The following is a 25,802-nucleotide window of genomic DNA, read 5'->3' on the forward strand; positions in this document are numbered from 1 at the left end:
TACGCTTCTTAGCCAGTTTGGGCTTTTTTGGGGGTCCAAATATGAAGAACGCATTAAAGCTCAACGATCCACGACAAAGACAAACAATCAAGAATCAAAACTAGTGCTGGGCATTCTAGTTTTCGGTTCGAATAACTCAGGTTAGGATCCGTCTAGGTAAACATTTTACGGATCGGTTTAGATAATACCGGGGTGGCTTAGATTTATACTTATACAGAATCTAAATGGGTGGACCAACCACTATAAAATCGTTATTTTCTAAAAAAAATAGATACAACAAAAAATCCAAACCTCTTTAACCTTCATCACATGTTAGTGAATGATGCAACTATACATTAAAACATTATTTTTATATTTTTTGATTTTTTCTCAAAATCTATGAGTCAACCCCAACGAAAATATTGAATTTTTCGGTAAATGCACTATATACTGAAGCCTATGATGTTTAGTGTTGTTTTAAAATTTTCATACACATTCTATATTTGTATTAATTTGTATTAAACTCTCTTTCATGCTACATAGGCATCGTCTTAATTTTTTGTCAGTTAATTAAGTAAAACTTCATAATACTCCTTAAATTGGTGAACTAACCACTATAAAATCGCTATTTTCTAGAGAAACGGAGACAACAAAATTTCCAAAACTCTTTGACCTTCATCATATTCAAGTGAAGGATGCAACTATGCATTAAAACATTATTTTCATATTTTTGAATTTTTCTTTAAATCTATATGTTAACCCTCTACGAAAATATTGAGTTTTCGGTAAATGTTCTATATACCCTATGATCTTTAGTGTTGTTTTAAAATTTCTAAACACATTCTACATTTTTATTAATGTATATTAAACTCTATTTCATGGTACATGGACATCGTTTAAATTGTTTGTCAATTAATTTAGTAAAACTTCATAATACTCCCTAAATTGGTGGACTAATCAATATTTTCTAGAGAAACGAAGACAACAAAGGTTCCAAACCTCTTTGACCTTCATCATATGTTAGTGAATGATGCAACTATGCATTAAAACATAATTTTCATATTTTTGAATTTTTTTCAAAATCTATGTGTTAACCCCTACGAAAATATTGATTTTTTTGGTAAATGTTATATATACTGAAGCCTATGATCTTTAGTGTTGTTTTAAAATTTCTAAACATATTCTACATTTGTATTAATTTATATTAAATTCTCTTTCATGGTACATGGACATCGTTTTAATTTTTTTGTCAATTAATTTAGTAAAACTTCATAATACTCCCTAAATTGGTGGACTAACCACTATAAAATCGTTATTTTCTAGAAAAATGGAGACAACTATGCATTAAACCTCTTTGACCTTCATCATATGTTAGTGAAGGATGCAATTATGCATTAAAACAGAATTTTCATTTTTTTGATTTTTTCTCAAAATCTATGTGTTAACCGTACGAAAATATTGAATTTTTCGGTAAATGCTCTATATAGTGAAGCCAATGATCTTTAGTGTTGTTTTAAAATTTCTAAACACATTATACATTTGTATTAATGTATATTAAACTCTCTTTCATGGTACATGGACATCATTTTAATTTTTGTCAATTAATTTAGTAAAACTTCATAATACTCTTTAAATTGGAGGACTAATCGATAATTTCTAGAGAAACAGAGACAACAAAGGTTCCAAACCTCTTTGACCTTCATCATATGTTAGTAAAGGATGCAACTATACATTAAAACATAATTTTCATATTTTTGATTTTTTTCTCAAAATCTATGTGTTAATCCTACGAAAATATTGAATTTTCGGTAAATGCTCTATATACTGAAGCCTATGATCATTAGTGTTGTTTTAAAATTTTTAAACACATTCTACATTTGTATTAATGTATATTAAATTATCATTCACGGTACGTGGACATAGTTTTAATTTTTTGTCAATTAATATAGTAAAACTTCGTAATACTCCCTATATAAGTGGACTAACCACTATAAAATCGCTATTTTCTAGAATAACGGAGACAACAAAGGTTTCAAACCTCTTTGACCTTCATCATATGTTAGTGAAGGATGAAACTATGCATTATAACAGAATTTTCATATTTTTATTTTTTTCTCAAAATCTATGTGTCCCTACGAAAGTAGTGAGTTTTTTTGGTAAATGCTATATATACTGAAGCCTATGATCTTTAGTGTTGTTTTAAAATTTCTAAACACATTTTACATTTTTATTAATGTATATTAAACTCTCTTTCATGGTACATGGACATGTTTTAATTTTTTGTCAATTATTTTAGTAAAACTTCATAATACTCCCTAAATTGGTGGATAATCGTTTTTTTTTCTAGAGAAACGGAGACAACAAAGGTTTCAAACCTCTTTGACCTTCATCATATGTTAGTGAATGATGCAACTATGAATTAAAACAGAATTTTCGTATTTTTGAATTTTTCTAAAAATCTATGTGTTAAACCCTACGAAAATATTGAGTATTTTGGTAAATGTTATATATACTGAAGTCTGTGATCTTTAGTGTTTTTTTAAAATTTCTAAACACTTTCTAAATTTGTATTAATGTATATTAAACTCTATTTCCTGGTACATGGACTTCATTTTAATTTTTTGTCAATTAATTAAGTAAAACTTCATAAAACTCCCTAAATTGCTGGACTAACCACTATAAAATCGCTATTTTCTAGAAAAAAAGAGACAACTGTGCATTAAACCTCTTTGACCTTCATCATATGTTAGTAAGGATGAAACTATGCATTAAAACATACTTTTCATATTTTAATTTTTCTCAAAATCTATGTATTAACCCCTACGAAAATATTGATTTTTTCGGTAAATGCTCTATATACTGAAGCCAATGATCTTTAGTGTTGTTTTAAAATTTCTAAACACATTATACATTTGTATTAATGTATATTAAACTCTCTTTCATGGTACATGAATATCGTTTTATTTTTTTGTCAATTAATTTAGTAAAACTTCATAATACTCCCTATATTAGTGGATTAACCACTATAAAATCGCTATTCTCTAGAAAACGGAAACAACAAAGGTTCCAAACTTCTTTGAGCTTCATCATATGTTAGTAAATGATGCAACTATGCATTAAAACAAACTTTTATATTTTTAATTTTTCTCAAAATCTATGTGTTAACCCCTACGAAAATATTGATTTTTTTCGTATATGTTCTATATACTGAAGCCTATGATCTTTAGTGTTGTTTTAAAATTTCTAAACACATTTTACATTTGTATTAATGTATATTAAACTCTCTTTCATGGTACATGGACATCGTTTTAATTTTTTGTCAATTAATTTAGTTAAACTTCTTAGTACTCCCTAAATTGGAGGACTAATCGATATTTTCTAGAGAAAAGGAGACAACAAAGGTTCCAAACCTCTTTGACCTTCATCATATGTTAGTGAAGAATGAAACTATGCATTAAAACAGAATTTTCATATTTTTGTTTTTTTTCTCAAAATCTATGTGTTAACTACCCCTACGAAAATATTGACTTTTTTGGTAAAAGTTATATATACTGAAGCCAATGATCTTTAGTGTTGTTTTAAAATTTCTAAACACATTCTACATTTGTATTAATGTATATTAAACTCTCTTTCATGGTACATGAACATCGTTTTAATTTTTTGTCAATTAATTTAGTAAATCTTCATAATACTCCCTAAATTGGTGGATTAACCATTATAAAATCGCTATTTTCTAGAAAAACGGAGACAAATATGCATTAAACCTCTTTGACCTTCATCATATGCTAGTGAAGGATGCAACTATGCATTAAAATAGAACTTTTGAAATTTTGAATTTTTCTCAAAATCTAAGTGTTCCCCTACGAAAATATTGAATTTTTCGGTAAATATTATATATACTTAAGGCTATAATCTTTAGTGTTGTTTTAAAATTTATAAACACATTATACAATTTAATTAATGTATATTAAACCCTCTTTCATGGTATATGGACATCGTTTTAATTTTTTGTCAAATAATTTAGTAAAACTTCATAATACTCCCTAAATTGATGGACTAATCACTATAAAATCGCTATTTTCCAGAAAAACAGAGACAACTGTGCATTAAACCTCTTTGATCTTCATCATATGTTAGTGAAGGATGCAACTATGCATTAAAACAAAATTTTTGAATTTTTGAATTTTTTTTTTCAAAATCTGTGTGTTAACCCCTACGAAAATATTGATTTTTTCGGTAAATGCTCTATATACTGAAGCCTATGATCTTTAGTGTTGTTTTAAAATTTCTAAACATATTCTACATTTGTATTAATGTATATTAAACTCTCTTTCATGGTACATGGATATCGTTTTAATTTTTTGTCATCTAATTTAGTAAAACTTCATAATACTCCCTATATTAGTGTATTAACCACTATAAAATTGCTATTCTCTAGAAAACGGAAACAACAAAGGTTCCAAACTTCTTTGAGCTTCATCATATGTTAGTAAATGATGCAACTATGCATTAAAACAAAATTTTCATTAAACGTCTTTGACCTTCATCATATGTTAGTGAAAGATCCAACTATACATTAAAACATAATTTTTGAATTTTTGAATTTTTGAATTTTTCTCAAAATCTAAGTGTTAACCCCTACGAAAATATTGAATTTTTTTGGTATATGTTCTATATACTGAAGCCTATGATCTTTAGTGTTGTTTTAAAATTTCTAAACTCATTTTAAATTTGTATTAATGTATATTAAACTCTCTTTCAAGGTACATGGACATCGTTTTAATTTTTTGTCAATTAATTTAGTTAAACTTCATAGTACTCCCTAAATTGGTGGACTAATCGATATTTTCTAGAGAAACGGAGACAAGAAAGGTTCCACACCTCGTTGACCTTCATCATATGTTAGTGAAGGATACAACTATGCATGAAAACAGAATTTTCATATTTTTGAATTTTTCTCAAAATCTATGTGTCCCTACGAAAATATTGAATTTTCGGAAAATGCTCTATATACTGAAGTCTATGATCTTTAGTGTTATTTTAAAATTTCTAAACACATTATACATTTGTATTAATGTATATTAAACTCTCTTTCATGGTACATGGACATCGTTTTAATTTTTTGTCAATTAATTTAGTTAATCTTCATAGTACTCCCTAAATTGGTGGACAAATCAATATTTTCTAGAGAAACGAAGACAACAAAAGTTCCAAACCTCTTTGACATTTATCATATGTTAGTGAAGGATGAAACTGTACATTAAAACAAAATTTTCATATTTTTGTTTTTTTCTCGAAATCTATGTGTTAACCCCTACGAAAATATTGAGTTTTTTGGTAAATGTTATATATACTGAAGCCTATGATCTTTAGTGTTGTTTTAAAATTTCTAAACACTTTCTACATTTGTATTAATGTATATTAAACTCTCTTTCATGGTACATGGACATTGTTTTAATTTTTTGTCAATTAATTTAGTAAATCTTCTTAATACTCCCTAAATTGGTGGATTAACCACTATAAAATCGCTATTTTCTAGAAAAATGGAGACAAATATGCAGTAAACCTCTTTGACCTTCATCATATGTTAATGCAACTATGCATTAAAACAGAATTTTCATATTTTTGAATTTTTCTCAAAATCTATGTATTAGTCCATACGAAAATATTGAATTTTCGGTAAATGCTCTATATACTGAAGCCTATGATCATTAGTGTTGTTTTAAAATTTCTAAACACTTTATACATTTGTATTAGTGTATATTAAACTATAATTCATGGTACATGGACATAGTTTTAATTTTTTGTCAATTAATTTAGTAAAACTTTGTAATACTCCCTATATTAGTGGACTAACCACTATAAAATCGCTATTTTCTAGAAAAACGGAGACAACAAAGGTTCCAAACCTCTTTGACCTTCATCATATGTTAGTGAATGATGCAACTATGCATTAAAACATAATTTTCATATTTTTTAATTTTTCTCAAAATCGATGTGTTAACCCCTACGAAAATATTGAGTTTTTGGGTAAATGTTATATATACTGAAGCCTATGATCATTAATGTTGTTTTAAAATTTCTAAACACATTTTACATTTGTATTAATGTATATTAAACTCTATTTCAAGGTACATGGACATCGTCTTAATTTTTTGTCAATTAATTTGGTTAAACTTCATAGTACTCCCTAAATTGGTGGACTAATCGATATTTTCTAGAGAAACGGGGACAACAAAGGTTCCAGACCTCTTTGACCTTCATCATATGTTAGTGAAGGATGAAACTATGCACTAAAATAGAATTTTCATATTTTTGAATTTTTCTCAAAATCTATATGTTAACCCCTACGAAAATATTGAGTTTTTTGGTAAATGTTATATATACTAAAGCTATGATCTTTATTGTTGTTTTAAAAATTCTAAACACATTCTACATTTTTATTAATGTATATTAAAATCTCTTTCATGGTACATGGACATCGTTTTAATTTTTTGTCAATTAATTAATAAATCTTCATAATACTCCCTAAATTGGTGGATTAACCACTATAAAATCGCTATTTTCTAGAAAAACGGAAACAAATATGCATTAAATCTCTTTGACCTTCATCATATGTTAGTGAATGATGCAACGATGTATTAAAATAGAATTTTTGAATTTTTGAATTTTTCTCAAAATCTATGTGTTAACCCCTACGAAAATATTGAATTTTTCGTTAAAGGTTATATATACGGAAGCCTATGATCATTAGTGTTGTTTTAAAATTTCTAAACACATTATATATTTTTAATAATGTATATTAAACTCTCTTTCATGGTACATGGACGTTGTTTTAATTTTTTGTCAATTAATTTAGTTAAACTTCATAGTACTCCCTAAATTTGTGGACTAATCGATATTTTCTAGAGAAACGGGGACAACAAAGGTTCCAGACCTCTTTGACCTTCATCATATGTTAGTGAAGGATGAAACTGTGCACTAAAACATAATTTTCATATTTATGAATTTTTCTCAAAATCTATATGTTAACCCATACGAAAATATTGATTTTTTTGGTAAATGGTATATATACTGAAGCCTATGATCTTTAGTGTTGTTTTAAAATTTCTAAACACATTCTACATCTGTATTAATGTATATTAAACTCTCTTTTATGGTACGTGGACATCGTTTTAATTTTTTGTCAATTATTTTAGTAAATCTTCATAATACTCCCTAAATTGGTGGATTAACCACTATAAAATCGCTATTTTCTAGAAAAACGAAGACAAATATGCAGTAAACCTCTTTGGCCTTTATCATATGTTAGTGAAAGATGCAACTATGCATTAAAATAGAATTTTTGAATTTTTGAATTTTTCTCAAAATCTATGTGTTAACCCCCTACGAAAATATTGAATTTTTCGTTAAATGTTATATATACTTAAGACTATGATCTTTAGTGTTGTTAAAAAAATTTTAAACACTTTATACGTTTTAATTAATGTATATTAAACCCTCTTTCATAGTATATGGACATCGTTTTAATTTTTTTGTCAAATAATTTAGTAAAACTTCATAATACTCTCTAAATTGGTGGACTAACCACTATAAAATCGCTATTTTCTAGAAAAACAGAGACAACTGTGCATTAAACCTCTTTGACCTTCATCATATGTTAGTGAAGGATGCAACTATGCATTAAAACAAAATTTTCATATTTTTGAATTTTTTTCAAAATCTAAGTGTTAACCCCTACTAAAATATTGATTTTTTTTTTTAAATGCTCTATATACTGAAGCCTATGATCTTTAGTGTTGTTTTAAAATTTCTAAGCACTTTCTACATTTGTATTAATGTATATTAAACTCTCTTTCATGGTAAATGGACATCGTTTTTATTTTTTGTAAATTAATTTAGTAAAACTTCATAATACTCCCTAAATTGGTGAACTAACGACTATAAATTCGCTATTTTCTAGAAAAACGGAGACAACTGTGCATTAAACCTCTTTGACCTTCATCATATGTTAGTGAAGGATGCAACTATGCATTAAAACATAATTTTCATATTTTTTAATTTTTCTCAAAATCTATGTGTTAACCCCTACGAAAATATTGAGTTTTTGGGTAAATGTTATATATACTGAAGCCTATGATCTTTATTGTTGTTTTAAAATTTCTAAACACATTCTACATTTTTACTAATTTATATTAAACTCTCTTTCATGGTACATGGATATCGTTTTAATTTTTTGTCAATTAATTTAGTAAATCTCCATAATACTCCCTAAATTGATGGATTAACCACTATAAAGTCGCTATTTTCTTGAAAAACAGAGACAAATATGCATTAAATCTCTTTGACCTTCATCATATGTTAGTGAAAGATGTAACTATGCATTAAAATAGAATTTTTGAATTTTTGAATTTTTCTCAAAATCTAAGTGTTAACCCCTACGAAAATATTGAATTTTTCGGTAAATGTTATATATACTGAAGCCTATGATCATTAGTGTTGTTTTAAAATTTCTAAACACATTATACATTTTTAGTAATGTATATTAAACTCTCTTTCATGGTACACAGACATCGTTTTAATTTTTTGTCAATTAATTTAGTTAATCTTCATCGTACTCCCTAAATTGGTGGACTAATCGATATTTTCTAGAGAAACGGAGACAACAAAGATTCCAAACCTCTTTGACCTTCATCATATGTTAGTGAAAGATGAAACTATACATTAAAACAGAATTTTCATATTTTTGTTTTTTTCTCGAAATCTATGAGTGCAACTGGAATGCTTATTTGTGGGATAAATTTATCTGGAATGCATCATTCCATTGAATTCCATGAAATATTTACCAGTTAGCATAAAAACCTTTTTAAACCAATTCCATACATTCCAATTTTGGAATGGAACAAAAGAACAAATCCTTTGTAAAATCTATTCCTTTTATTCCCTGCAAAAAATGTTCATGAATGAATGGGATGAGTGGAATTAACTAGTTTCAGTTTTTATTCCATTTTGTCTGTCATTCCATTTTTAGTATTCCAAATTTTTTAATTCCTTTTATCCCATACATTCCATTTAATAACAACCAGTTACAGCCTATGTGTTTACCCCTACGAAAATATTAAGTTTTTTGGTAAATGTTATATATACTGAAGCCTATGATCTTTAGTGTTGTTTTAAAATTTCTAAACACATTATACAATTGTATTAATGTATATCAAACTCTCTTTCATGGTACATGGACATCGTTTTAATTTTTTGACAATTAATTTAGTTAATCTTCATAGTACTCCCTAAATTGGTGGACTAATCAATATTTTCTAGAGAAACGGAGACAACAAAGGTTCCAAACCTCTTTGACTTTCATCATATGTTAGTGAAGGATGAAACTATGCATTAAAACATAATTTTCATATTTTTGATTTTTTCTCAGAGTCTATGCGTTAACCCCTTACGAAAATATTGAGTTTTTTGATAAATGTTATATATACCGAAGCCTATGATCTTTAGTGTTGTTTTAAATTTCTAAACACATTATAAATTTGTATTAATGTATATTAAACTCTCTTTCATGGTACATTGACATCGTTTTAATTTTTTGTCAATTAGTTTAGTAAATCTTTGTAATACTCCCTAAATTGGTGGATTAACCACCATAAAATCGCTATTTTCTAGAAAAACGGAGACAAATATGTATTAAATCTCTTTGACCTTCATAATATGTTAGTGAAGGAAGCAAATATGCATTAAAATATAATTTTTGAATTTTTGAATTTTTCTAAAAATCTATGTGTTAACCCCTAGGAAAATATTGAATTTTTCGGTAAATGTTATATATACTTAAGGCTATGATCTTTAGTGTTGTTTTAAAATTTCTAAACACATTATACATTTTAATTAATGTATATTAAACCCTCTTTCATGGTATATGGACATCGTTTTAATTTTTTGTCAAATAATTTAGTAAAACTTCATAATACTCCCTAAATTGGTGGACTAACCACTATAAAATTGCAATTTTCTAGAAAAACAGAGACAACTGTGCATTAAACCTCTTTTACCTTCATCATATGTTAGTGAAGGATGCAACTATGCATTAAAACAAAATTTTCATATTTTTGAATTTTTTTCAAAATCTAAGTGTTAACCCCTACGAAAATATTGATTTTTTCGGTAAATGCTCTATATACTGAAGCCTATGATCTTTAGTGTTGTTTTAAATTTTCTAAGCACATTGTACATTTGTATTAATGTATATTAAACTCTCTTTCATGGTTAATGGACATCGTTTTTATTTTTTGTAAATTAATTTAGTAAAACTTAATAATAATCCCTAAATTGGTGGACTAACGACTAAAAAATCGCTATTTTCTAGAAAAACGGAGACAACTGTGCCTTAAACCTATTTGACCTTCATCATATAATAGTGAAGGATGCAACTATACATTAAAACAAAATTTTCATATTTTGGTTTTTTTTCTCGAAATCAATGTGTTAACCCCTACGAAATTATTGAGTTTTTTGGTAAATGTTAAATATACTGAAGTCTATGATCTTTAGTGTTGTTATAAAATTTCTAAACACATTCTACATTTGTATTAATGTATATTAAACTCTCTTTCATGGTACATGGACATCGTTTTAATTTTTTGTCAATTATTTTAGTAAATCTTTTGAATACTCCCTAAATTGGTGGACTAACCACTTTAAAATCGCTACTTTCTAGAAAAACAGAGACAAATATGCATTAAACGTCTTTGACCTTCATCATATGTTAGTGAAAGATCCAACTATACATTAAAACATAATTTTTGAATTTTTGAATTTTTGAATTTTTCTCAAAATCTAAGTGTTAACCCCTACGAAAATATTGAATTTTTTTTGTATATGTTCTATATACTGAAGCCTATGATCTTTAGTGTTGTTTTAAAATTTCTAAACTCATTTTAAATTTGTATTAATGTATATTAAACTCTCTTTCAAGGTACAGGGACATCGTTTTAATTTTTTGTCAATTAATTTAGTTAAACTTCATAGTACTCCCTAAATTGGTGGACTAATCGATATTTTCTAGAGAAACGGAGACAAGAAAGGTTCCACACCTCGTTGACCTTCATCACATGTTAGTGAAGGATACAACTATGCATGAAAACAGAATTTTCATATTTTTGAATATTTCTCAAAATCTATGTGTCCCTACGAAAATATTGAATTTTCGGAAAATGCTCTATATACTGAAGTCTATGATATTTAGTGTTGTTTTAAAATTTCTAAATACATTATACATTTGTATTAATGTATATTAAACTCTCTTTCATGGTACATGGACATCGTTTTAATATTTTGTCAACTCCTTTAGTTAATCTTCGTAGTACTCCCTAAATTGGTGGACTAATCGATATTTTTTAGAGAAACGGAGACAACAAAGGTTCCAAACCTCTTTGACCTTCATCATATGTTAGTGAATGATGAAACTATGCATTAAAACATAATTTTCATATTTTTGAATTTTTCTCAAATTCTATTTGTTAACCCTTTACGAAAATATTGAGTTTTTTGATAAATGTTATATATACTGAAGCCTATGATCTTTAGTGTTGTTTTAAATTTCTAAACACATTATAAATTTGTATTAATGTATATTAAACTCTCTTTCATGGTACATTGACATAGTTTTAATTTTTTGTCAATTATTTTAGTAAATCTTCATAATACTCCCTAAATTGATGGATTAACCACTATAAAATCGCTATTTACTAGAAAAACGGAGACAAATATGTATTAAATCTCTTTGACCTTCATCATATGTTAGTGAACGAAGCAACTATGCGTTAAAATTGAATTTTTGAATTTTTGAATTTTTCTCAAAATCTATGTGTTAACCCCTACGAAAATATTGATTTTTTGGTAAATGCTCTATATCCTGTAGCCTATGATCTTTAGTGTTGTTTTAAAATTTCTAAGCACATTGTACATTTGTTTAATGTATATTAAACTCTCTTTCATGGTAAATGGACATCGTTTTTATTTTTTGTAAATTAATTTAGTAAAACTTCATAATACTACATAAATTGGTGGACTAACGACTATAAAATCGCTATTTTCTAGAAAAACGGAGACAACTGTGCATTAAACCTCTTTGACCTTCATCATATGTTAGTGAAGGATGCAACTATGCATTAAAACATAATTTTCATATTTTGTAATTTTTCTCAAAATCTATGTGTTAACCCCTACGAAAATATTGAGTTTTTTGGTAAATGTTATATATACTGAATCCTATGATCTTTATTGTTGTTTTAAAATTTCTAAACACATTTTAAATTTTTATTAATGTATATTAAACTCTTTCATGGTACATGGACATCATTTTAATTTTTTGTCAATTAATTTAGTAAATCTTCATAATACTCCCTAAATTAGTGGATTAACCACTATAAAATCGCTATTTTAATAAAAAACGGAGACAAATATGCATTAAATCTCTTTGACCTTCATCATATGTTAGTGAACGATGCAACTATGCATTAAATAGAATTTTTCAATCTTTCAATTTTTGAATTTTTCTCAAAATCTACGTGTTAACCCCTACGAAAATATTGAAATTTTCGTTAAATGTTATATATACGGAAGCCTATGATCATTAGTGCTGTTTTAAAATTTCTAAACACATTCTACATTTGTATTAATGTATATTAAACTCTCTTTCATGGTACATGGACGTCATTTTAATTTTTTGTCAATTAATTTAGTTAAACTTCATAGTACTCCCTAAATTGGTGGACTAATCGATATTTTCTAGAGAAACGGGGACAACAAAGGTTCCAGACCTCTTTGACCTTCATCATATGTTAGTGAAGGATGAAACTATGCACTAAAACAGAATTTTCATATTTTTTAATTTTTCTCAAAATCTATATGTTAACCCTACGAAAATATTGAGTTTTTTGGTAAATGATATATATACTGAAGCCTATGATCTTTAGTATTGTTTTAAATTTCTAAACACACTATAAATTTGTATTAATGTATATTAAACTCTCTTTCATGGTACATGGACATCGTTTTAATTTTTTGTCAATTATTTTAGTAAATCTTCATAATACTCCATAAATTGGTGGATTAACCGTTATAAAATCGTAATTTTCTAGAAAAATGGAGACAAATATGTATTAAATCTCTTGGACCTTCATCATATGTTAGTGAAGGAAGCAACTATGCATTAAAATAGAATATTTGAATTTTTCTCAAAATCTATGTGTTAACTAACCCCTACGAAAATATTGAAATTTTCGGTAAATGTTATATATACTTAAGGCTATGATCTTTAGTGTTGTTTTAAAATTTCTAAACACATTATACATTTTAATTAATGTATATTAAACACTCTTTCATGGTACATGGACATCGTTTTAATTTTTTGTCAAATAATTTAGTAAAACTTCATAATACTCCCTAAATTGGTGGACTAACCACTACAAAATCGCTATTTTCTAGAAAAATAGAGACAACTGTGCATTAAACCTCTTTGACCTTCATCATATGTTAGCGAAGGATTCAACTATGCATTAAAACATAATTTTTATATTTTTTAATTTTTCTCAAAATCTATGTGTTAACCCCTACGAAAATATTGAGTTTTTTTGTAAATGCTATATATACTGAAGCCTATGATCTTTAGTGTTGTTTTATAATTTTTAAACACTTTCTACTTTTTTATTAATGTATATTAAACTCTCTTTTATGGTACATGGACATCGTTTTAATATTTTGTCAATTAATTTAGTAAAACTTCATAATACTCCCTAAATTGGTGGACTAATCAATATTTTCTAGAGAAACGGAGACAACAAAGGTTCCAAACCTCTTTGACCTTCATCATATGTTAGTGAAGAATGCAACTATGCATTAGAACAAAATTTTCATATTTTTGAATTTTTTTTCAAAATCTATGTGTTAACCCCTACGAAAATATTGATTTTTTCGGTAAATGCTCTATATACTGAAGCCTATGATCTTTAGTGTTGTTTTAAAATTTCTAAGCACATTGTACATCACAATACTAAAAGCCAAATATCCTGAGTTTTTAGGGTGTCCACGTCACTTAAAATATTTCTCCAATCAGAACATTTCATTTGGACACGTCAGACTGGCTTCAATTATTTATGGGCTTCACGTTCTTCTTTTATTTGGAGTGGGCTCCACATGTAATCACTTTGATTTTAAGTGTTTCACGTTTTTGTTAGGCACACAATAATGGACCTGAATTTTCAAAACGAGCCCACAAAATCAGAATTTCTTATAATTAACTAAACTTCCTACGGAGCCCACCACAAACTCCTCCTTCGAACTCTCTTCTTCATATTTTTTTTTTTGAAAACAGCTCTTCGTCTTCTATATTGTTCTCTTTTCCACTGCAGAAACATAAACTATATGTAACGCTTTCTCCACTATTGAGAAAATATATTAAGTTTCACCATTAAGTCACTCCATTCAACTTTCCCACTACTCGAATTTAATTACTTCTCTTCCCATCTTCTTTGCAAATCCCTAATTTTCCATACCATATATAGTGGTGCAGCCATCTACATATCTCATTGTTTCACAAGATTCATCATCGTTTCTTCCTTATAGTGGTGACGCGTCTCATGTAGAGTCAAGAATCAAAAGATGAGTGGTACAGAGGAGGCCATGAATGATCTGCGATGACCTTTCATACACACATGAGGGTGTACCGGACCGGTTCAAGACAATCAAGTATTATGGGTTCACCTCAAGTTATCAGATACAGCTCTATCCCTATTCTTTCATATTCCATCAGTTTCACTATAAGAAGAAAAGTTCCAAACTTTTTCAATTTTTTTTTAATTTGTTAAAAGTTGTGACTGATTTGTATCTTTTGGGTCCAGTGTAGTTATTCTTCTCCAACACAAGCTGCAATCACTAAGGATCTCAGTTTAATTGTTGCTGAGGACCTGAGGTACTTAACCAATTTTTCTGTCTAGAGCTGTCTGGTTGATTCTTTGCCTGACTTCGATATCATGTCCATGTATTAGTACTTTGTGTTTGGTTCTCTATCCAACGTGGCTGCTATGGTTGGTGCAATTTCCACAGGTCAGATCGCATAATATATTGAACAAAAAGGGGTATTGTATCGTTTCCTGAGTATTAAGCTACCCTGTTTCGAATCTCGATCCCGCTAATAACATATTCATTGCTTTACTTAACCCTTTGATTGTGTGTTTTCTTTGACAGTCCCTCATGAATGCTGGTCGGCTTTCATATCATATGCAAAAGTGAGTTATTTTTCAGTTTCTTTATTTGACTTCAGTCTGAAAATATTAGATTGACCTTACATCATACTGGCTTTATAAGATACTGCTTTAGTAATTTTCTTTTCATGGGAAGACTTTTAGAAGGCTCTGGTGTTGGGATCATTTAGTGGATATTAGTCTTTAGATATGGCTTACTTAGATCTCAATGGAACATGTATCACTGGCTATATCATTTGTATAGCTCTAGCATATGTGTTATGTTTGGTTATTACACAGGCAATAGGTTAAAAGAAGCATATGAAAAGGCTCAATGCTCCAAAACATTGGATGCTTGACAAAATTGGTGGTGCATTTGTATTTCTTCTCTGAGAATTTCTGTCTTCTCTATGATAGCGAGGGACGTTTCCGTCTTCACTCCATCAGGGACGAAGAAGCTAAGGTTTTGATCTCTCTTGCTCTTGATATAATTTAGAGTAATGTTTGACATGTATGTGTACAAATAAGATTTGTTTCTTTTCCTCTTTACAGTATAAGCTTTGCAAGGTTCGAACTATCCAGTTCAAACAAAAGGGCATCTCTTTCCAGACAAACTATTAAGCTCGTCCTGGAGGAGAACAAGATTGTTGCGTTCATCAAGTTAGATTTCGGTAATGTTGTGATGGTGACTGGAGGTAGAAACAGAGGGAGTGTTGGTGTGATTAGAAACCGTGCAAAGCTTAAGGGAAGCTTTGAGACTACCACCACATACAAGACTCAATAGGACATGAGTTTGCAACAAGGTTGAGGAATGTGTTCACGCTAGGCAAAGGGTCAAAGTGTTGAATGTCCTTTATTAAGGGTTTAGGGTGTAAGCTTACCAAAATAGAAGAAGCCAGGAAGAGGCTCGCTAGCCAACAGACTTTGTGGCTTTGAGCTATTTATTATATTGTTTAGATGACTTTTATTTCCTACACTCACTTTGCTTTTGGTTCGCTTCCAAGCTTTGAAAATAATATGTTTTTTAAACTATCTCAAGAGTTAAAAATGGATCCATAGAAAATTTCAAAATAGAAAATCTCAAAATACACGCATATGTTGGTTCGCTGCTCAGTTTTGAATCTTATCTTATTTTATCAAAAGTAAAAGGGTGTTAATCATTTATGCAATTAAATTGATTTGCAAATAATATATATTCACAAGTCCAAGTAAATTTTACTCATTTTCAAATCGAATACAGTATATAGATTCTAATTAATATTTACGAATTCTTAATTTTTGTCTTTGTATTTTAAATAAAAAATCCATTGAAGTCTCTCGGAATAAAATAAAAAAACAATCCCATATGACAAACACTTCTTTTCTTAAACACTTATTATCATTTCCGAAATAATCAGATATAATCAGATTAATTACCAGCTTGTGTATTTTCTGATATTGGAAAAAATAGAATTTCAATAATTTCAAAATTGTTATTACCAAAACAATACAAAAAACTATAAATTTTTCTAATAGTTTATATAGTGTAATTAGTATCAGTGAAAAATTATAATAAAAACACAAATTATAAATAATCTAAATTTAATTTGAATATACAGAAATCGCACTCTATAACCATACCAAAAACAAAAATTTGCCAAGTAACCAAAATCTCATTCTCTCTCCTCTCTTCTCTTCCTATCTCTCTCTACAAATTTAATTTTGTTTTTTTGTTTTGGTTATTTCACTAATTCACCCTTGAATATATGAGAAAATAACCCGGGCGTAGCCCGGAAAAATCTCTAGTTTGTATTAATGTATATTAAACACTCTTTGACGGTAAATGGACATCGTTTTTATTTTTTGTAAATTAATTTAGTAAAACTTCATAATACTCCCTAAATTGGTGGACTAACGACTATAAAATCGCTATTTTCTAGAAAAACGGAGACAACTGTGCCTTAAACCTCTTTGACCTTCATCATATGTTAGTGAAGGATGCAACTTTACATTAAAACATAATTTTCATATTTTTTAATTTTTCTCAAAATCAATGTGTTACGAAATTATTGAGTTTTTTGGTAAATGTTATATATACTGAAGCCTATGATCTTTAGTGCTGTTATAAAATTTCTAAACACATTCTACATTTGTATTAATGTATATTAAACTCTCTTTCATGGTACATGGACATCGTTTTAATTTTTTGTCAATTATTTTAGTAAATCTTTTGAATACTCCCTAAATTGGTGGACTAACCACTTTAAAATCGCTACTTTCTAGAAAAACAGAGACAAATATGCATTAAACGTCTTTGACCTTCATCATATGTTAGTGAAAGATCCAACTATGCATTAAAACATAATTTTTGAATTTTTAAATTTTTGAATTTTTGAATTTTTGAATTTTTGAATTTTTCTCAAAATCTAAGTGTTAACCCCTACGAAAATATTGATTTTTTTGGTATATGTTCTATATACTGAAGCCTATGATCTTTATTGCTGTTTTAAAATTTCTAAACTCATTTTAAATTTGTATTAATGTATATTAAATTCTCTTTCAAGGTACATGGACATCGTTTTAATTTTTTGTCAATTAATTTAGTTAAACTTCATAGTACTCCTTAAATTGGTGGACTAATCGATATTTTCTAGAGAAACAGAGACAAGAAAGGTTCCAAACCTCGTTGACCTTCATCATATGTTAGTGAAGGATACAACTATGCATGAAAACAGAATTTTCATATTTTTGAATTTTTCTCAAAATCTATGTGTCCCTACGAAAATATTGAATTTTCGGAAAATGCTCTATATACTGAAACCTATGATCTTTAGTGTTGTTTTAAAATTTCTAAACACATTATACATTTGTATTAATGTATATTAAACTCTCTTTCACGGTACATGGACATCGTTTTAATTTTTTGTCAATTAATTTAGTTAATCTTCATAGTACTCCCTAAATTGGTGGACTAATCAATATTTTCTAGAGAAACGAAGACAACAAAAGTTCCAAACCTCTTTGACATTTATCATATGTTAGTGAAGGATGAAACAGTACATTAAAACAGAATTTTCTTATTTTTGTTTTTTTCTCGAAATCTATGTGTTAACCCCCTACGAAAATATTGAGTTTTTTGGTAAATGTTATATATACTGAAGCCTATGATCTTTAGTGTTGTTTTAAAATTTCTAAACACATTCTACATTTGTATTAATGTATATTAAACTCTCTTTCATGGTACATGGAGATTGTTTTAATTTTTTGTCAATTAATTTAGTAATTCTTCTTAATACTCCCTAAATTGGTGGATTAACCACTATAAAATCGCTATTTTCTAGAAAAACGGAGACAAATATGCAGTAAACCTCTTTGACCTTCATCATATGTTAGTGAAAGATGCAACTATGCATTAAAATATAATTTTTGAATTTTTGAATTTTGCTCAAAATCTGTGTTAATCCTTACGAAAATAATGAATTTTTCGGTAAATGTTATATATACTTAAGACTATGATCTTTAGTGTTGTTTTAAAATTTCTAAACACATTATACATTTTAATTAATGTATATTAAACCCTCTTTCATGGTACATGGTTATCGTTTTATTTTTTTTTCAAATAATTTAGTAAAACTTCATAATACTCCCTAAATTGGTGGACTAAACATTACAAAATCGCTATTTTCTAGAAAAACAGAGACAACTGTGCATTAAACCTCTTTGACCTTCATCATATGATAGCGAAGAATGCAACTATGCATTAAAACAAAATTTTCATATTTTTGAATTTTTTTCAAAATCTATGTGTTAACCCCTACGAAAATATTGATTTTTTCGGTAAATGCTCTATATACTGAAGCCTATGATCTTTATTCTTGTTTTAAAATTTCTAAACACATTCTACATTTTTATTAATGTATATTAAACTCTCTTTCATGGTACATGGACATCGTTTTAATTTTTTTGTCAATTAATTTAGTAAATCTTCGTAATACTCCCTAAATTGGTGGATTAACCACTATAAAATCGCTATTTTCTAGAAAAACGGAGACAAATATGCATTAAATCTCTTTGACCTTCATCATATGTTAGTAAACGATGCAACTATGCATTAAAATAGAATTTTTGAATTTTTGTCAAAATCTATGTGTTAACCCCTACGAAAATATTGAATTTTTCGTTAAATGTTATATATACGGAAGCCTATGATCATTAGTGTTGTTTTAAAATTTCTAAACACATTCTACATTTGTATTAATGTATATTAAACTCTCTTTCATGGTACATGGAGATTGTTTTAATTTTTTGTCAATTAATTTAGTAATTCTTCTTAATACTCCCTAAATTGGTGGATTAACCACTATAAAATCGCTATTTTCTAGAAAAACGGAGACAAATATGCAGTAAACCTCTTTGACCTTCATCATATGTTAGTGAAAGATGCAACTATGCATTAAAATATAATTTTTGAATTTTGCTCAAAATCTGTGTTAATCCTTACGAAAATAATGAATTTTTCGGTAAATGTTATATATACTTAAGACTATGATCTTTAGTGTTGTTTTAAAATTTCTAAACACATTATACATTTTAATTAATGTATATTAAACCCTCTTTCATGGTACATGGACATCGTTTTATTTTTTTGTCAAATAATTTAGTAAAACTTCATAATACTCCCTAAATTGGTGGACTAAACATTACAAAATCGCTATTTTCTAGAAAAACAGAGACAACTGTGCATTAAACCTCTTTGACCTTCATCATATGTTAGTGAAGAATGCAACTATGCATTAAAACAAAATTTTCATATTTTTGAATTTTTTTCAAAATCTATGTGTTAACCCCTACGAAAATATTGATTTTTTCGGTAAATGCTCTATATACTGAAGCCTATGATCTTTATTCTTGTTTTAAAATTTCTAAACACATTCTACATTTTTATTAATGTATATTAAACTCTCTTTCATGGTACATGGACATCGTTTTAATTTTTTTGTCAATTAATTTTGTAAATCTTCGTAATACTCCCTAAATTGGTGGATTAACCACTATAAAATCGCTATTTTCTAGAAAAACGGAGACAAATATGCATTAAATCTCTTTGACCTTCATCATATGTTAGTAAACGATGCAACTATGCATTAAAATAGAATTTTTGAATTTTTGTCAAAATCTATGTGTTAACCCCTACGAAAATATTGAATTTTTCGTTAAATGTTATATATACGGAAGCCTATGATCATTAGTGTTGTTTTAAAATTTCTAAACACATTCTACATTTGTATTAATGTATATTAAACTCTCTTTCATGGTATATGGACGTCGTTTTAATTTTTTGTCAATTAATTTAGTTAAACTTCATAGTACTCCCTAAATTGGAGGACTAATCGATATTTTCTAGAGAATCGGGGACAACAAAGGTTCCAAACCTCTTTGACCTTCATCATATGTTAGTGAAGGATGAAACTATGCACTAAAACAGATTTTTCATATTTTTGATTTTTTCTCAAAATCTATATGTTAACCTCTACGAAAATATTGAGTTTTTTGGTAAATGTTATATATACTGAAGCCTATGATCTTTAGTGTTGTTTTAAAATTTCTAAACACATTCTATATTTGTATTAATGTATATTAAACTCTCTTTCAAGGTACATGGACATCGTTTTAATTTTTTGTCAATTAATTTAGTAAATCTTTGTAATACTCCCTAAATTGGTGGACTAACCACTATAAAATCGCTACTTTCTAGAAAAACAGAGACAAATATGCATTAAACGTCTTTGACCTTCATCATATGTTGGTGAAGGATGCAACTATGCATTAAAATAGAATTTTCATGTTTTTGAATTTTTCTCAAAATCTATGTGTCCCTACGAAATTATTGAATTTTCGGTAAAAGGTCTATATACTGAAGCCTATGATATTTAGTGTTGTTTTAAAATTTCTAAATACATTATACATTTGTATTAATGTATATTAAACTCTCTTTCATGGTACATGGACATCGTTTTAATATTTTGTCAACTCCTTTAGTTAATCTTCGTAGTACTCCCTAAATTGGTGGACTAATCGATATTTTTTAGAGAAACGGAGACAACAAAGGTTCCAAACCTCTTTGACCTTCATCATATGTTAGTGAATGATGAAACTATGCATTAAAACATAATTTTCATATTTTTGAATTTTTCTCAAATTCTATTTGTTAACCCTTTACGAAAATATTGAGTTTTTTGATAAATGTTATATATACTGAAGCCTATGATCTTTAGTGTTGTTTTAAATTTCTAAACACATTATAAATTTGTATTAATGTATATTAAACTCTCTTTCATGGTACATTGACATAGTTTTAATTTTTTGTCAATTATTTTAGTAAATCTTCATAATACTCCCTAAATTGATGGATTAACCACTATAAAATCGCTATTTACTAGAAAAACGGAGACAAATATGTATTAAATCTCTTTGACCTTCATCATATGTTAGTGAACGAAGCAACTATGCGTTAAAATTGAATTTTTGAATTTTTGAATTTTTCTCAAAATCTATGTGTTAACCCCCTACGAAAATATTGATTTTTTGGTAAATGCTCTATATCCTGTAGCCTATGATCTTTAGTGTTGTTTTAAAATTTCTAAGCACATTGTACATTTGTTTAATGTATATTAAACTCTCTTTCATGGTAAATGGACATCGTTTTTATTTTTTGTAAATTAATTTAGTAAAACTTCATAATACTACATAAATTCGTGGACTAACGACTATAAAATCGCTATTTTCTAGAAAAACGGACACAACTGTGCATTAAACCTCTTTGACCTTCATCATATGTTAGTGAAGGATGCAACTATGCATTAAAACATAATTTTCATATTTTGTAATTTTTCTCAAAATCTATGTGTTAACCCCTACGAAAATATTGAGTTTTTTGGTAAATGTTATATATACTGAATCCTATGATCTTTATTGTTGTTTTAAAATTTCTAAACACATTCTAAATTTTTATTAATGTATATTAAACTCTTTCATGGTACATGGACATCATTTTAATTTTTTGTCAATTAATTTAGTAAATCTTCATAATACTCCCTAAATTAGTGGATTAACCACTATAAAATCGCTATTTTAATAAAAAACGGAGACAAATATGCATTAAATCTCTTTGACCTTCATCATATGTTAGTGAACGATGCAACTATGCATTAAATAGAATTTTTCAATTTTTCAATTTTTGAATTTTTCTTAAAATCTACGTGTTAACCCCTACGAAAATATTGAAATTTTCGTTAAATGTTATATATACGGAAGCCTATGATCATTAGTGCTGTTTTAAAATTTCTAAACACATTCTACATTTGTATTAATGTATATTAAACTCTCTTTCATGGTACATGGACGTCGTTTTAATTTTTTGTCAATTAATTTAGTTAAACTTCATAGTACTCCCTAAATTGGTGGACTAATCGATATTTTCTAGAGAAACGGGGACAACAAAGGTTCCAGACCTCTTTGACCTTCATCATATGTTAGTGAAGGATGAAACTATGCACTAAAACAGAATTTTCATATTTTTTAATTTTTCTCAAAATCTATATGTTAACCCTACGAAAATATTGAGTTTTTTGGTAAATGATATATATACTGAAGCCTATGATCTTTAGTGTTGTTTTAAATTTCTAAACACACTATAAATTTGTATTAATGTATATTAAACTCTCTTTCATGGTACATGGACATCGTTTTAATTTTTTGTCAATTATTTTAGTAAATCTTCATAATACTCCATAAATTGGTGGATTAACCGTGATAAAATCGCAATTTTCTAGAAAAATGGAGACAAATATGTATTAAATCTCTTGGACCTTCATCATATGTTAGTGAAGGAAGCAACTATGCATTAAAATAGAATATTTGAATTTTTCTCAAAATCTATGTGTTAACTAACCCCTACGAAAATATTGAAATTTTCGGTAAATGTTATATATACTTAAGGCTATGATCTTTAGTGTTGTTTTAAAATTTCTAAACACATTATACATTTTAATTAATGTATATTAAACACTCTTTCATGGTACATGGACCTCGTTTTAATTTTTTGTCAAATAATTTAGTAAAACTTCATAATACTCCCTAAATTGGTGGACTAACCACTACAAAATCGCTATTTTCTAGAAAAATAGAGACAACTGTGCATTAAACCTCTTTGACCTTCATCATATGTTAGCGAAGGATTCAACTATGCATTAAAACATAATTTTTATATTTTTTAATTTTTCTCAAAATCTATGTGTTAACCCCCTACGAAAATATTGAGTTTTTTTGTAAATGCTATATATACTGAAGCCTATGATCTTTAGTGTTGTTTTATAATTTTTAAACACATTCTACTTTTTTATTAATGTATATTAAACTCTCTTTTATGGTACATGGACATCGTTTTAATATTTTGTCAATTAATTTAGTAAAACTTCTTAATACTCCCTAAATTGGTGGACTAATCAATATTTTCTAGAGAAACGGAGACAACAAAGGTTCCAAACCTCTTTGACCTTCATCATATGTTAGTGAAGAATGCAACTATGCATTAGAACAAAATTTTCATATTTTTGAATTTTTTTTCAAAATCTATGTGTTAACCCTACGAAAATATTGATTTTTTCGGTAAATGCTCTATATACTGAAGCCTATGATCTTTAGTGTTGTTTTAAAATTTCTAAGCACATTGTACATTTGTATTAATGTATATTAAACACTCTTTCACGGTAAATGGACATCGTTTTTATTTTTTGTAAATTAATTTAGTAAAACTTCATAATACTCCCTAAATTGGTGGACTAACGACTATAAAATCGCTATTTTCTAGAAAAACGAATACAACTGTGCCTTAAACCTCTTTGACCTTCATCATATGTTAGTGAAGGATGCAACTTTACATTAAAACATAATTTTCATATTTTTTAATTTTTCTCAAAATCAATGTGTTACGAAATTATTGAGTTTTTTGGTAAATGTTATATATACTGAAGCCTATGATCTTTAGTGTTGTTATAAAATTTCTAAACACATTCTACATTTGTATTAATGTATATTAAACTCTCTTTCATGGTACATGGACATCGTTTTAATTTTTTGTCAATTATTTTAGTAAATCTTTTGAATACTCCCTAAATTGGTGGACTAACCACTTTAAAATCGCTACTTTCTAGAAAAACAGAGACAAATATGCATTAAACGTCTTTGACCTTCATCATATGTTAGTGAAAGATCCAACTATGCATTAAAACATAATTTTTGAATTTTTAAATTTTTGAATTTTTGAATTTTTGAATTTTTGAATTTTTCTCAAAATCTAAGTGTTAACCCCTACGAAAATATTGAATTTTCGGTAAAAGCTCTATATACTGAAGCCTATGATCTTTAGTGCTGTTTTAAAATTTCTAAACTCATTATACATTTGTATTAATGTATATTAAACTCTACATCAAGGTATATGGACATCGTTTTAATTTTTTGTCAATTACTTTAGTTAATCTTCGTAGTACTCCCTAAATTAGTGGACTAATCGATATTTTCTAGAGAAACGGAGACAACAAAGGTTCCAAACCTCGTTGACCTTCATCATATGTTAGTGAAGGATGAAACTATGCATGAAAACAGAATTTTCATATTTTTGAATTTTTCTCAAATTCTATGTGTTAACCTTTACAAAAATATTGAGTTTTATGATAAATGTTATATATATTGAAGCCTATGATCTTTAGTGTTGTTTTAAAATTTCTAAACACATTATACATTTGTATTAATGTATATTAAACTCTCTTTCACGGTACATGGACATCGTTTTAATTTTTTGTCAATTAATTTAGTTAATCTTCATAGTACTCCCTAAATTGGTGGACTAATCAATATTTTCTAGAGAAACGAAGACAACAAAAGTTCCAAACCTCTTTGACATTTATCATATGTTAGTGAAGGATGAAACAGTACATTAAAACAGAATTTTCTTATTTTTGTTTTTTCCTCGAAATCTATGTGTTAACCCCCTACGAAAATATTGAGTTTTTTTGGTAAATGTTATATATACTGAAGCCTATGATCTTTAGTGTTGTTTTAAAATTTCTAAACACATTCTACATTTGTATTAATGTATATTAAACTCTCTTTCATGGTACATGGAGATTGTTTTAATTTTTTGTCAATTAATTTAGTAATTCTTCTTATTACTCCCTAAATTGGTGGATTAACCACTATAAAATCGCTATTTTCTAGAAAAACGGAGACAAATATGCAGTAAACCTCTTTGACCTTCATCATATGTTAGTGAAAGATGCAGCTATGCATTAAAATATAATTTTTGAATTTTTGAATTTTTCTAAAAATCTATGTGTTAACCCCTACGAAAATATTGATTTTTTGGTAAATGTTATATATACTTAAGACTATGATCTTTAGTGTTGTTTTAAAATTTCTAAACACATTATACATTTTAACTAATGTATATTAAACCCTCTTTCATGGTACATGGACATCGTTTTAATTTTTTGTCAAATAATTTAGTAAAACTTCATAATACTCCCTAAATTGGTGGAC

The 25,802-nt window shown here is 27.6% G+C and overlaps 1 pseudogene; it reads left to right on the plus strand.

Annotated features, from left to right (window-relative positions):
- Positions 1-15,283: 15,283 nt before the first annotated feature.
- LOC125593220 lies at positions 15,284-16,259 on the plus strand (annotated as a pseudogene).
- The last annotated feature ends 9,543 nt before the right edge of the window (positions 16,260-25,802 follow it).

The sequence above is a fragment of the Brassica napus genome, chromosome C9 (genome assembly GCF_020379485.1).
Source record: "Brassica napus cultivar Da-Ae chromosome C9, Da-Ae, whole genome shotgun sequence".
In the NCBI taxonomy this organism is placed as follows: domain Eukaryota; kingdom Viridiplantae; phylum Streptophyta; class Magnoliopsida; order Brassicales; family Brassicaceae; genus Brassica; species Brassica napus.